Below are 14,814 nucleotides of genomic sequence, written 5' to 3'. Positions count from 1 at the left end.
ATGATGTGTGATACATGATGTGTGATATATGATGTGTGATGCATGATGTGTGATACATGATGTGTGATACATGTGTGATACATGATGTTTGATACATGACGTGTGATACATGACGTGTGATACATGATGTGTGATACATGATGTGTGATATATGATGTGTGATACATGATGTGTGATACATGATGTGTGATACATGATGTTTGATACATGATGTGTGATACATGATGTATGATACATGATGTGTGATACATGATGTGTGATACATGATGTGTGATACATGACGTGTGATACATGATGTGTGATACGTGATGTGTGATACATGATGTTTGATACATGACGTGTGATACATGATGTGTGATATATGATGTGTGATACATGACGTGTGATACATGATGTGTGATACATGACGTGTGATACATGATGTGTGACACATGATGTGTGATACATGATGTTTGATACATGATGTGTGATACATGATGTGTGATACATGATGTGTGATATATGATGTGTGATGCATGATGTGTGATACATGATGTGTGATACATGTGTGATACATGATGTTTGATACATGACGTGTGATACATGACGTGTGATACATGATGTGTGATACATGATGTGTGATACATGATGTGTGATACATGACGTGTGATACATGATGTGTGATACATGACGTGTGATACATGACGTGTGATACATGACGTGTGATACATGACGTGTGATACATGATGTGTGATACATGATGTGTGATACGTGATGTGTGATACATGATGTGTGATACATGACGTGTGATACATGATGTGTGATACGTGATGTGTGATACATGATGTTTGATACATGACGTGTGATACATGATGTGTGATATATGATGTGTGATACATGACGTGTGATACATGATGTGTGATACATGACGTGTGATACATGATGTGTGACACATGATGTGTGATACATGATGTTTGATACATGATGTGTGATACATGATGTGTGATACATGATGTGTGATACATGATGTGTGATATATGATGTGTGATGCATGATGTGTGATACATGATGTGTGATACATGTGTGATACATGATGTTTGATACATGACGTGTGATACATGACGTGTGATACATGATGTGTGATACATGATGTGTGATATATGATGTGTGATACATGATGTGTGATACATGATGTGTGATACATGATGTTTGATACATGATGTGTGATACATGATGTATGATACATGATGTGTGATACATGATGTGTGATACATGATGTGTGATACATGACGTGTGATACATGATGTGTGATACGTGATGTGTGATACATGATGTTTGATACATGACGTGTGATACATGATGTGTGATATATGATGTGTGATACATGACGTGTGATACATGATGTGTGATACATGACGTGTGATACATGATGTGTGACACATGATGTGTGATACATGATGTTTGATACATGATGTGTGATACATGATGTGTGATACATGATGTGTGATACATGATGTGTGATATATGATGTGTGATGCATGATGTGTGATACATGATGTGTGATACATGATGTTTGATACATGACGTGTGATACATGACGTGTGATACATGTGTGATACATGATGTGTGATATATGATGTGTGATACATGATGTGTGATACATGATGTGTGATACATGATGTTTGATACATGATGTGTGATACATGATGTGTGATACATGATGTGTGATACATGATGTGTGATATATGATGTGTGATACATGACGTGTGATACATGATGTGTGATACATGATGTGTGATACATGATATTTGATACATGACGTGTGATACATGATGTGTGATACATGATGTGTGATACATGATGTGTGATACATGATGTGTGATACATGATGTTTGATACATGATGTGTGATACATGATGTGTGATACATGATGTGTGATACATGATGTGTGATACATGATGTGTGATACATGATGTGTGATACATGATGTGTGATATATGATGTGTGATACATGACGTGTGATACATGATGTGTGATACATGATGTGTGATACATGATGTTTGATACATGACGTGTGATACATGATGTGTGATACATGATGTGTGATATATGATGTGTGATACATGATGTGTGATACATGACGTGTGATACGTGATGTGTGATATGTGATGTGTGATACATGATGTTTGATACATGATGTGTGATACATGATGTGTGATACATGATGTGTGATACATGATGTGTGATACATGATGTGTGATACATGACGTGTGATACATGATGTGTGATACATGACGTGTGATACATGATGTGTGATACATGATGTGTGATACATGACGTGTGATACATGACGTGTGATACATGATGTGTGATACATGATGTGTGATTTATGATGTGTGATACATGATGTGTGATACATGATGTGTGATACATGATGTGTGATACATGATGTGTGATACATGATGTGTGATACATGATGTGTGATATATGATGTGTGATACATGACGTGTGATACATGATGTGTGATACGTGATGTGTGATACATGATGTGTGATACATGACGTGTGATACATGATGTGTGATACGTGATGTGTGATACATGATGTGTGATACATGACGTGTGATACATGATGTGTGATACGTGATGTGTGATACATGATGTTTGATACATGACGTGTGATACATGATGTGTGATATATGATGTGTGATACATGACGTGTGATACATGATGTGTGATACATGACGTGTGATACATGATGTGTGACACATGATGTGTGATACATGATGTTTGATACATGATGTGTGATACATGATGTGTGATACATGATGTGTGATATATGATGTGTGATGCATGATGTGTGATACATGATGTGTGATACATGTGTGATACATGATGTTTGATACATGACGTGTGATACATGACGTGTGATACATGATGTGTGATACATGATGTGTGATATATGATGTGTGATACATGATGTGTGATACATGATGTGTGATACATGATGTTTGATACATGATGTGTGATACATGATGTGTGATACATGATGTGTGATACATGATGTGTGATACATGATGTGTGATACATGATGTGTGATACATGATGTGTGATACATGATGTGTGATACATGATGTGTGATATATGATGTGTGATACATGACGTGTGATACATGATGTGTGATACATGATGTGTGATACATGATGTTTGATACATGACGTGTGATACATGATGTGTGATACATGATGTGTGATATATGATGTGTGATACATATTGTGTGATACATGACGTGTGATACGTGATGTGTGATATGTGATGTGTGATACATGATGTTTGATACATGACGTGTGATACATGATGTGTGATATATGATGTGTGATACATGACGTGTGATACATGATGTGTGATACATGACGTGTGATACATGATGTGTGACACATGATGTGTGATACATGATGTTTGATACATGATGTGTGATACATGATGTGTGATACATGATGTGTGATATATGATGTGTGATGCATGATGTGTGATACATGATGTGTGATACATGTGTGATACATGATGTTTGATACATGACGTGTGATACATGACGTGTGATACATGATGTGTGATACATGATGTGTGATACATGATGTGTGATACATGACGTGTGATACATGATGTGTGATACATGACGTGTGATACATGACGTGTGATACATGATGTGTGATACATGACGTGTGATACATGATGTGTGATACATGATGTGTGATACGTGATGTGTGATACATGATGTGTGATACATGACGTGTGATACGTGATGTGTGATACATGATGTTTGATACATGACGTGTGATACATGATGTGTGATATATGATGTGTGATACATGACGTGTGATACATGATGTGTGATACATGACGTGTGATACATGATGTGTGACACATGATGTGTGATACATGATGTTTGATACATGATGTGTGATACATGATGTGTGATACATGATGTGTGATACATGATGTGTGATATATGATGTGTGATGCATGATGTGTGATACATGATGTGTGATACATGTGTGATACATGATGTTTGATACATGACGTGTGATACATGACGTGTGATACATGATGTGTGATACATGATGTGTGATATATGATGTGTGATACATGATGTGTGATACATGATGTGTGATACATGATGTTTGATACATGATGTGTGATACATGATGTATGATACATGATGTGTGATACATGATGTGTGATACATGATGTGTGATACATGACGTGTGATACATGATGTGTGATACGTGATGTGTGATACATGATGTTTGATACATGACGTGTGATACATGATGTGTGATATATGATGTGTGATACATGACGTGTGATACATGATGTGTGATACATGACGTGTGATACATGATGTGTGACACATGATGTGTGATACATGATGTTTGATACATGATGTGTGATACATGATGTGTGATACATGATGTGTGATATATGATGTGTGATGCATGATGTGTGATACATGATGTGTGATACATGTGTGATACATGATGTTTGATACATGACGTGTGATACATGACGTGTGATACATGATGTGTGATACATGATGTGTGATACATGATGTGTGATACATGACGTGTGATACATGATGTGTGATACATGACGTGTGATACATGACGTGTGATACATGACGTGTGATACATGACGTGTGATACATGATGTGTGATACATGATGTGTGATACGTGATGTGTGATACATGATGTGTGATACATGACGTGTGATACATGATGTGTGATACGTGATGTGTGATACATGATGTTTGATACATGACGTGTGATACATGATGTGTGATATATGATGTGTGATACATGACGTGTGATACATGATGTGTGATACATGACGTGTGATACATGATGTGTGACACATGATGTGTGATACATGATGTTTGATACATGATGTGTGATACATGATGTGTGATACATGATGTGTGATACATGATGTGTGATATATGATGTGTGATGCATGATGTGTGATACATGATGTGTGATACATGTGTGATACATGATGTTTGATACATGACGTGTGATACATGACGTGTGATACATGATGTGTGATACATGATGTGTGATATATGATGTGTGATACATGATGTGTGATACATGATGTGTGATACATGATGTTTGATACATGATGTGTGATACATGATGTATGATACATGATGTGTGATACATGATGTGTGATACATGATGTGTGATACATGACGTGTGATACATGATGTGTGATACGTGATGTGTGATACATGATGTTTGATACATGACGTGTGATACATGATGTGTGATATATGATGTGTGATACATGACGTGTGATACATGATGTGTGATACATGACGTGTGATACATGATGTGTGACACATGATGTGTGATACATGATGTTTGATACATGATGTGTGATACATGATGTGTGATACATGATGTGTGATACATGATGTGTGATATATGATGTGTGATGCATGATGTGTGATACATGATGTGTGATACATGATGTTTGATACATGACGTGTGATACATGACGTGTGATACATGTGTGATACATGATGTGTGATATATGATGTGTGATACATGATGTGTGATACATGATGTGTGATACATGATGTTTGATACATGATGTGTGATACATGATGTGTGATACATGATGTGTGATACATGATGTGTGATATATGATGTGTGATACATGACGTGTGATACATGACGTGTGATACATGATATTTGATACATGACGTGTGATACATGATGTGTGATACATGATGTGTGATACATGATGTGTGATACATGATGTGTGATACATGATGTTTGATACATGACGTGTGATACATGATGTGTGATACATGATGTGTGATACATGATGTGTGATACATGATGTGTGATACATGATGTGTGATACATGATGTGTGATACATGATGTGTGATACATGATGTGTGATATATGATGTGTGATACATGACGTGTGATACATGATGTGTGATACATGATGTGTGATACATGATGTTTGATACATGACGTGTGATACATGATGTGTGATACATGATGTGTGATATATGATGTGTGATACATGATGTGTGATACATGACGTGTGATACGTGATGTGTGATATGTGATGTGTGATACATGATGTTTGATACATGATGTGTGATACATGATGTGTGATACATAATGTGTGATACATGATGTGTGATACATGATGTGTGATACATGACGTGTGATACATGATGTGTGATACATGACGTGTGATACATGATGTGTGATACATGATGTGTGATACATGACGTGTGATACATGACGTGTGATACATGATGTGTGATACATGATGTGTGATTTATGATGTGTGATACATGATGTGTGATACATGATGTGTGATACATGATGTGTGATACATGATGTGTGATACATGATGTGTGATACATGATGTGTGATATATGATGTGTGATACATGACGTGTGATACATGATAAGTGATACGTGATGTGTGATACATGATGTGTGATACATGACGTGTGATACATGATGTGTGATACGTGATGTGTGATACATGATGTGTGATACATGACGTGTGATACATGATGTGTGATACGTGATGTGTGATACATGATGTTTGATACATGACGTGTGATACATGATGTGTGATATATGATGTGTGATACATGACGTGTGATACATGATGTGTGATACATGACGTGTGATACATGATGTGTGACACATGATGTGTGATACATGATGTTTGATACATGATGTGTGATACATGATGTGTGATACATGATGTGTGATATATGATGTGTGATGCATGATGTGTGATACATGATGTGTGATACATGTGTGATACATGATGTTTGATACATGACGTGTGATACATGACGTGTGATACATGATGTGTGATACATGATGTGTGATATATGATGTGTGATACATGATGTGTGATACATGATGTGTGATACATGATGTTTGATACATGATGTGTGATACATGATGTGTGATACATGATGTGTGATACATGATGTGTGATACATGATGTGTGATACATGATGTGTGATACATGATGTGTGATACATGATGTGTGATACATGATGTGTGATACATGATGTGTGATATATGATGTGTGATACATGACGTGTGATACATGATGTGTGATACATGATGTGTGATACATGATGTTTGATACATGACGTGTGATACATGATGTGTGATACATGATGTGTGATATATGATGTGTGATACATATTGTGTGATACATGACGTGTGATACGTGATGTGTGATATGTGATGTGTGATACATGATGTTTGATACATGACGTGTGATACATGATGTGTGATATATGATGTGTGATACATGACGTGTGATACATGATGTGTGATACATGACGTGTGATACATGATGTGTGACACATGATGTGTGATACATGATGTTTGATACATGATGTGTGATACATGATGTGTGATACATGATGTGTGATATATGATGTGTGATGCATGATGTGTGATACATGATGTGTGATACATGTGTGATACATGATGTTTGATACATGACGTGTGATACATGACGTGTGATACATGATGTGTGATACATGATGTGTGATACATGATGTGTGATACATGACGTGTGATACATGATGTGTGATACATGACGTGTGATACATGACGTGTGATACATGATGTGTGATACATGACGTGTGATACATGATGTGTGATACATGATGTGTGATACGTGATGTGTGATACATGATGTGTGATACATGACGTGTGATACGTGATGTGTGATACGTGATGTGTGATACATGATGTTTGATACATGACGTGTGATACATGATGTGTGATATATGATGTGTGATACATGACGTGTGATACATGATGTGTGATACATGACGTGTGATACATGATGTGTGACACATGATGTGTGATACATGATGTTTGATACATGATGTGTGATACATGATGTGTGATACATGATGTGTGATACATGATGTGTGATATATGATGTGTGATGCATGATGTGTGATACATGATGTGTGATACATGTGTGATACATGATGTTTGATACATGACGTGTGATACATGACGTGTGATACATGATGTGTGATACATGATGTGTGATATATGATGTGTGATACATGATGTGTGATACATGATGTGTGATACATGATGTTTGATACATGATGTGTGATACATGATGTATGATACATGATGTGTGATACATGATGTGTGATACATGACGTGTGATACATGATGTGTGATACGTGATGTGTGATACATGATGTTTGATACATGACGTGTGATACATGATGTGTGATATATGATGTGTGATACATGACGTGTGATACATGATGTGTGATACATGACGTGTGATACATGATGTGTGACACATGATGTGTGATACATGATGTTTGATACATGATGTGTGATACATGATGTGTGATACATGATGTGTGATACATGATGTGTGATATATGATGTGTGATGCATGATGTGTGATACATGATGTGTGATACATGATGTTTGATACATGACGTGTGATACATGACGTGTGATACATGTGTGATACATGATGTGTGATATATGATGTGTGATACATGATGTGTGATACATGATGTGTGATACATGATGTTTGATACATGATGTGTGATACATGATGTGTGATACATGATGTGTGATACATGATGTGTGATATATGATGTGTGATACATGACGTGTGATACATGATGTGTGATACATGATGTGTGATACATGATATTTGATACATGACGTGTGATACATGATGTGTGATACATGATGTGTGATACATGATGTGTGATACATGATGTGTGATACATGATGTTTGATACATGACGTGTGATACATGATGTGTGATACATGATGTGTGATACATGATGTGTGATACATGATGTGTGATACATGATGTGTGATACATGATGTGTGATACATGATGTGTGATATATGATGTGTGATACATGACGTGTGATACATGATGTGTGATACATGATGTGTGATACATGATGTTTGATACATGACGTGTGATACATGATGTGTGATACATGATGTGTGATATATGATGTGTGATACATGATGTGTGATACATGACGTGTGATACGTGATGTGTGATATGTGATGTGTGATACATGATGTTTGATACATGATGTGTGATACATGATGTGTGATACATGATGTGTGATACATGATGTGTGATACATGATGTGTGATACATGACGTGTGATACATGATGTGTGATACATGACGTGTGATACATGACGTGTGATACATGATGTGTGATACATGATGTGTGATTTATGATGTGTGATACATGATGTGTGATACATGATGTGTGATACATGATGTGTGATACATGATGTGTGATACATGATGTGTGATACATGATGTGTGATATATGATGTGTGATACATGACGTGTGATACATGATGTGTGATACGTGATGTGTGATACATGATGTGTGATACATGACGTGTGATACATGATGTGTGATACGTGATGTGTGATACATGATGTGTGATACATGACGTGTGATACATGATGTGTGATACATGATGTGTGATACATGATGTGTGATACATGATGTGTGATACATGATGTGTGATACATGATGTGTGATACATGATGTGTGATACATGATGTGTGATATATGATGTGTGATACATGACGTGTGATACATGATGTGTGATACATGATGTGTGATACATGATGTTTGATACATGACGTGTGATACATGATGTGTGATACATGATGTGTGATATATGATGTGTGATACATGATGTGTGATACGTGACGTGTGATACGTGATGTGTGATATGTGATGTGTGATACGTGATGTTTGATACATGATGTGTGATACATGATGTGTGATACATGATGTGTGATACATGATGTGTGATACATGATGTGTGATACATGACGTGTGATACATGATGTGTGATACATGACGTGTGATACATGACGTGTGATACATGATGTGTGATACATGACGTGTGATACATGACGTGTGATACATGATGTGTGATACATGATGTGTGATATATGATGTGTGATACATGACGTGTGATACATGATGTGTGATACATGATGTGTGATACATGATGTTTGATACATGATGTGTGATACATGATGTGTGATACATGATGTGTGATACATGATGTGTGATATATGATGTGTGATGCATGATGTGTGATACATGATGTGTGATACATGATGTTTGATACATGACGTGTGATACATGACGTGTGATACATGTGTGATACATGATGTGTGATATATGATGTGTGATACATGATGTGTGATACATGATGTGTGATACATGATGTTTGATACATGATGTGTGATACATGATGTGTGATACATGATGTGTGATACATGATGTGTGATATATGATGTGTGATACATGACGTGTGATACATGATGTGTGATACATGATGTGTGATACATGATATTTGATACATGACGTGTGATACATGATGTGTGATACATGATGTGTGATACATGATGTGTGATACATGATGTGTGATACATGATGTTTGATACATGACGTGTGATACATGATGTGTGATACATGATGTGTGATACATGATGTGTGATACATGATGTGTGATACATGATGTGTGATACATGATGTGTGATACATGATGTGTGATACATGATGTGTGATATATGATGTGTGATACATGACGTGTGATACATGATGTGTGATACATGATGTGTGATACATGATGTTTGATACATGACGTGTGATACATGATGTGTGATACATGATGTGTGATATATGATGTGTGATACATGATGTGTGATACATGACGTGTGATACGTGATGTGTGATATGTGATGTGTGATACATGATGTTTGATACATGATGTGTGATACATGATGTGTGATACATGATGTGTGATACATGATGTGTGATACATGATGTGTGATACATGACGTGTGATACATGATGTGTGATACATGACGTGTGATACATGATGTGTGATACATGATGTGTGATACATGACGTGTGATACATGATGTGTGATACATGATGTGTGATTTATGATGTGTGATACATGATGTGTGATACATGATGTGTGATACATGATGTGTGATACATGATGTGTGATATATGATGTGTGATACATGACGTGTGATACATGATGTGTGATACATGATGTGTGATACATGATGTGTGATACATGACGTGTGATACATGATGTGTGATACATGATGTGTGATACATGATGTGTGATACATGATGTTTGATACATGACGTGTGATACATGATGTGTGATACATGATGTGTGATTTATGATGTGTGATACATGATGTGTGATACATGATGTGTGATACATGATGTGTGATACATGATGTGTGATACATGATGTGTGATACATGATGTGTGATACATGATGTGTGATACATGATGTGTGATATATGATGTGTGATACATGACGTGTGATACATGATGTGTGATACATGATGTGTGATACATGATGTTTGATACATGACGTATGATACATGATGTGTGATACATGACGTGTGATACATGATGTGTGATACATGATGTTTGATACATGACGTGTGATACATGATGTGTGATACATGATGTGTGATATATGATGTGTGATACATATTGTGTGATACATGACGTGTGATACGTGATGTGTGATATGTGATGTGTGATACATGATGTTTGATACATGATGTGTGATACATGATGTGTGATACATGATGTGTGATATATGATGTGTGATACATGATGTGTGATACATGACGTGTGATACATGATGTGTGATACATGACGTGTGATACATGATGTGTGATACATGATGTGTGATACATGATGTGTGATACATGACGTGTGATACATGACGTGTGATACGTGATGTGTGATACATGATGTTTGATACATGACGTGTGATACATGATGTGTGATACATGACGTGTGATACATGACGTGTGATACATGACGTGTGATACATGATGTGTGATACATGATGTGTGATACATGATGTTTGATACATGATGTGTGATACATGATGTGTGATACATGATGTGTGATACATGATGTGTGATACATGATGTTTGATACATGATGTGTGATACATGATGTGTGATACATGATGTGTGATACATAATGTGTGATACATGATGTGTGATACATGACGTGTGATACATGACGTGTGATACATGACGTGTGATACATGATGTGTGATACATGATGTGTGATACATGATGTGTGATACATGACGTGTGATACATGACGTGTGATACATGACGTGTGATACATGACGTGTGATACATGACGTGTGATACATGACGTGTGATACATGACGTATGATACATGACGTGTGATACATGACGTGTGATACATGACGTGTGATACATGACGTGTGATACATGACGTGTGATACATGACGTGTGATACATGATGTTTGATACATGATGTGTGATACATGATGTGTGATACATGATGTGTGATACATGATGTTTGATACATGATGTGTGATACATGATGTGTGATATATGATGTGTGATACATGATGTGTGATACATGATGTGTGATACATGACGTGTGATACATGACGTGTGATACATGACGTGTGACACATGATGTGTGATACATGATGTTTGGTACATGATGTGTGATACATGATGTGTGATATATGATGTGTGATATATGATGTGTGACACATGATGTGTGATACATGATGTGTGATACATGATGTGTGATACATGACGTGTGATACATGACGTGTGATACATGACGTGTGATACATGACGTGTGATACATGACGTGTGATACATGACGTGTGATATATGATGTTTGATACATGATGTGTGATACATGATGTGTGATACATGACGTGTGATACATGATGTGTGATACATGATGTGTGATACATGATGTGTGATACATGATGTGTGATACATGACGTGTGATACATGATGTGTGATACATGACGTGTGATACATGACGTGTGATACATGACGTGTGATACATGACGTGTGATACATGATGTGTGATACATGATGTGTGATACATGACGTGTGATACATGATGTGTGATACATGACGTGTGATACATGACGTGTGATACATGATGTGTGATACATGATGTTTGATACATGACGTGTGATATATGACGTGTGATACATGACGTGTGATACATGACGTGTGATACATGATGTGTGATACATGATGTGTGATACATGATGTTTGATACATGATGTTTGATACATGATGTGTGATACATGATGTGTATCACACATCATGTACCTCATCATACTTTACTAAGGCCGGGAGTCATCGATTACATTGGACTAAAATCCTTCCTTTACAAGACTGAAAGTAGCCCAGTGGTTAAGACTGTTGCATGAGAACAAACTGTACAGAGTTCAAACCCCACTCCGGTCAGCAGTATTTTTTCCACCTCATCTTACTCCAGTGAGTCAGGGGTCGTAGATAACATTTGTGTATGGAAAGAAATCCTCTCTTCACAGGACCAGGGATAGCTCAGTGCTTAAGACAGGTACTGGGTTCGAATCCCACTCATGTTGACAAAATTTAGTTTAAGCTTGTCATACTTTACTGAGCCAGGAGTCCTCGATTACATTTGTGTATAGAACACAATCTTCTCTTCACGAGACCCAGGATAGACCAGGTGTTAAGACATCTGACTCGGAATGAAAAGTACTGGGTTCAAGTCCCACTCAGGTTGACTGTATTTTGTTCTACCTCATCAAACTTTCCTGGGCCATCAGTCCTCGATTACATTTGCGTATGAAAAAAAAAATATCTCATCAAGACCCAGGATAGCCCAGTGGTTAAGACTGCTGACTCTGAATGACAGGTACTGGGTTCGAATCCCACTCATGTTGACAACATTTTGTTTAAGCTTGTCATACTTTACTGAGCCAGGAGTCCTCGATTACATTTGTGTTTAGAACACAATCTTCTCTTCACAAGACCCAGAATAGACCAGGGGTTACGACATCTGACTCGGAATGAAAAGTACTGGGTTCAAATCCCACTCAGGTTGACTGTATTTTGTTCTACCTCATCAAACTTTACTGGGCCATCAGTCCTCGATTAGATTTGTGTATGAAAAAAAAACATCTCATCAAGGCGCAGGATAGCCCAGTGGTTAAGACTGCTGACTCTGAATGACAGGTACTGGGTTCGAATCCCACTCATGTGGACAAAATTTTGTTTAAGCTTGTCATACTTTACTGAGCCAGGAGTCCTCGATTACATTTGTGTATAGAACACAATCTTCTCTTCACAAGACCCAGGATAGACCAGGGGTTAAGACATCTGACTCGGAATGAAAAGTACTGGGTTCAAATCCCACTCAGGTTGAGTGTATTTTGTTCTACCTCATCAAACTTTACTGGGCCATCAGTCCTCGATTACATTTGTGTATGAAAAAAAATATCTCATCAAGACCCAGGATAGCCCAATGGTTAAGACTGCTGACTCTGAATGAAAGGTACTGGGTTCGAATCCCACTCATGTTGATAAAATTTTGTTTAAGCTTGTCATACTTTACTGAGCCAGGAGTCCTCGATTACATTTGTGTATAGAACACAATCTTATCTTCACAAGACCCAGGATAGACCAGGGGTTAAGACATCTGACTCGGAATGAAAAGTACTGGGTTCAAATCCCACTCAGGTCGAGTGTATTTTGTTCTACCTCATCAAACTTTACTGGGCCACAGTCCTAGATTACATTTGTGTACGAAAAAAAATTGTGTCATCTAGACCCAGGATAGCCCAGTGGTTAAGACTGTTGACTCAGGTTAAAGAGTGTGGGGTTCGACTC

Source organism: Nerophis ophidion, linkage group LG25 (genome assembly GCF_033978795.1).
Source record: "Nerophis ophidion isolate RoL-2023_Sa linkage group LG25, RoL_Noph_v1.0, whole genome shotgun sequence".
In the NCBI taxonomy this organism is placed as follows: Eukaryota; Metazoa; Chordata; class Actinopteri; order Syngnathiformes; family Syngnathidae; genus Nerophis; species Nerophis ophidion.
Note: the sequence above shows the minus strand (reverse complement) of the source record.